Source organism: Melospiza georgiana, chromosome 3, assembly GCF_028018845.1.
Source record: "Melospiza georgiana isolate bMelGeo1 chromosome 3, bMelGeo1.pri, whole genome shotgun sequence".
NCBI lineage: Eukaryota > Metazoa > Chordata > Aves > Passeriformes > Passerellidae > Melospiza > Melospiza georgiana.
Genome location: NC_080432.1, coordinates 15,669,463 through 15,672,930, shown reverse-complemented (window position 1 = coordinate 15,672,930; position 3,468 = coordinate 15,669,463).

Sequence of the window (3,468 nt, the reverse complement as noted above, 5' to 3'; positions counted from 1 at the left end):
CATAATAAATTTACTTTTGTAACGAAGGTTTGTTTGCAGATGTGTGGTTTCTGTGGGGGATTTGGGAAAGACCTTGGCTGGGAATGGTGCTTTTCCTTGGCTGTATAACTCCTTTGCTTGTGGTGGATCTTATTTCCGGACAGTGGAAATAATTCCTGGTTTAAACACTTTGTGTTCCCTTCCTTCATGTGCATCCCCCTGGATGAACTTGGAGCAGGGCTCATTCCTTGTTGGTTCTGGGCAGAGCAGATCCTTAATTTGTCACCAAACACATGGAATTACTCCATAAAAAGCAGCCAGAAGTTGAGGGATTATTCAGGCAGAGCCAAAGGCTTGGATTCTGATTGTTGTTGTTCCAAATTTAATCCTGTTCTGTGGGATTTGTGCCAGTTCCTCCCTGTTTTTCTCCCAAATCCTCAAGGATTTTGCAAAGGGTCAAATGGAGGGAGGAGGACAACCAAGAGTGATTAAAAATAGAGCAAAAGCAGGAAAATTATGCAAACCTGATTCTTACAAAAAAACAATTTATTGTGTATTAACTGAGGTTTTCCAATTGCTTGAGGTGTCCTGAAGGAGGTGGAGCCCGTGCCAAATTCCAACCCTCATCCTTTTTTTTTTTTAAGCTGTTCAGAAACTTCTCTAATTTAATAAAAACAGTTTAATTAATTTAATTTGTCACACCTCCTCCACAAGCACATTTAAGTAATTTATCACACCTCCACAAGCACAAGCACCCAAATTCAATGGACCCTTGAATAGATGGGAAATCAGAGGAGCCAGGAGGTCTCATGGGACAATCCTGGATGTTCCTTCCCCTAGGAACTGGGTGCAGCTCAGGGAAGTTCCTTCTAAACTGAGGAAATGGCAAGCATGAAGTGCTAATTTTCCAGAGGGAATGACAGTGGGATATCATGGCATCCTGGAATGGTTTGGGTTGGAAAGGACCTTAAAGACCAGCGGCAGGGACACCTTCCTTAAAGCCCCATCCAACGCTGGCCTCAAACACTTCCAGGGATGGGGAATTAAATTCCCCACAAGTTTTCCAAGGACAAACACTTTTTTGCCTCCTCAAGCCTCTACCCCAGCCCCAGAATGAACCTCCGGGTTTATCTCAGCTGGACAAAGAGGCAAAAATCCAAATGCTGGATTTGGGGTGGAAAGCTAAGGTGTCCTAAACCCTCTGGCTGTCCCGATGGATCCATGGGGTTTATCCCGCATTCCCAGGGTGATGCTGCCTTGTGGCCGAGCAGGCTGCAAGGCGACGATTCATTTCACCACGGATACGATGAAAAATGACAACACGAAACCGATCATCTCCAGCAACTCCCCGCCGGGACCCCGGCGCTTCGGGATGCTCCCGGTTTCCGCCGGATGCGGGAACAGCCCCATTCCCCATTCCCGGCGTCTGGCGATGGGGAGAGGCGAGCTGTGGGCGGGGGTGGGCGCGGGAGGCTCTGGCGAGGAGCTCTGGGGCTTCCTGTTTCCTTCCGAGCGCGATTTGAAAGCAGCGGCTCCGTGAGCTGGACCAATGATCGGGGCACAGCGCGCCCGGGCCGCCCGCGCCCGTTACGGCCCCGCCGCGGCGCCGCCCGGCTCCAGCGGGAACACCGGGAACGCCGGGAACACACACCGGGAACACACACCGGGAACACGCCGCCCACTAAGGTAAGGCGCTGCTCCCTTCGCCTGCTGCCAGGAATTGCGAGGCGGGGGAAAAACAATCCATGGAAGCAGCGGGGTAGGTTTGGGATGTGGCGCGGGGTGCATCGCCCCGCAGGGATCTGCTGGGAGGGATTTAGGGATGCTCCGGGAGCCACAATGGGGGAAGCAGCGCTGCTCGGGCACGGAGAAGGGGGAGGTGGGATGTGAAGGTTCTCCTGCACCCGGGTAACTCCATTCTCCATCCCTGGAAGTGTCCCAGGAAAGGTTGGACAGGGCTTGGAGCATCCTTGGCGAGGGGAAGGTGGCCCTGCCCATGGCAAGGGGTGGAAAGGGATGGGCTCTATGGGACATTCCCACCCCAGTCATTCCGTGATAACGGTGATAATGGCACAGCTGGGAGCGGAGTTTGGGCTCCGCTGGCGTCATGCTGCCCCCACAGTGCTTAGTCACCTTTTGGGGTGTTTTGTGCCGCCTCCTCCCGCTCGTTCTGCGCTCTCCTTTGGGATTTGCCTGGGGAAGGCAGCAGCGAGATCCCCTCCTGCCTCTCCCGCTCTCCCGCCACCCGATACATCCCAAACTGCGGCTCCCTGTGTCCCGTGGGCTGTCCCGGAGCTGAGGGGCTCTGCCAGGGCTCAGCATTCCCGAGCTCCCTCCTTTTCCTGCTCTGGCTCCGCTTTCGCCCTCGGGATCATCCGGCGGCAGCACATTCCCTCTCCACGGGGGAATTATCCTCCTGATCCTTCTTTAGTCCTGGGATGTCCCGCGGTGGCTGCGGGCAGAGCGCGGCTCCTCCAGCCCAGCCCATCCCATGGATCGCGGTGCTTTTCCCGCTGCATCATTCCCGGGAAGTTCCCACACAGCTGGGACGCGGTGCTGTTCCAGCCCGGCCCCATCGCCGCCTTCCCCACCGAGTTCCCTTTGGGTTTTTTGGCTGGGCCTCGCAACTTTTCGGCAACAGTGACCTCTGTCGGCATCGCCACCGCGGCCCCGCTGTCACCCGCCTGCATCCCGCAACTCCACCGCAATTCCCACCTCGGGCACGGACGGGACGCGGTAATTTGGGACCGATCCCGCCGTTCCAGCCGCTGCGGGATCCCACGGAGGCGGCTGCGAGGCCCGGGCACCGCTTACCGAAAGGTGTCCCCGGGACAACCCCGGAGCCGGGAACCCGAAAATCCCGGGTTTACTGGGCGGCCAAACCTCCGTGACTCATGTCAGCCCCGGTGACTAATCCCGGGAGCGCTCTCTGCCCGGGCTCGGCTCCATCCCCGTCCTCACCAGCGTTCGATAGCAATAAAAATAAAAAATCCAGGTGAGGTTATGGGAGAGAAGGGATGAGTGGAAGCTGCCAGGTTGGTTTGGGCATCCCCTCAGCTCCTCCATCCATCCTGTGCGCTCTCAGAGAGGCTTTCCCTGCCAGGAAACACTTCCCAGCCCCTTTGGAGCGGCCCTTTGGAGCACGGATCAGCGGCTGCAGGTGGCGGCGAATTTTGGGAGGGCTGTGGGGCCGTGGCGGCGGCCGGGGAGTGACTCAGAGGCGCTTTGGGGCTCTGTGGTTTTGCTTTCATGGTTTTGCTGTGACTTAGCAACTTGTTTGTGCGCTCTGCGGGAAGGCAGGTGCCGGCATGCCCGGCAAAGCAGCCGGATCCCGTGGGATCCCAGATATCCCAAGGGATCCTTTGGGGTGCTGCGTTGCCCAGGTGGATGTGGCTGAACCCTACAGGTGATGCAGGCAGTGGTGTGACATGATTCTTTTGGGATCTGCATCCTCCACAGATATTGCATCCCACTGGGAAAATCCAGCAG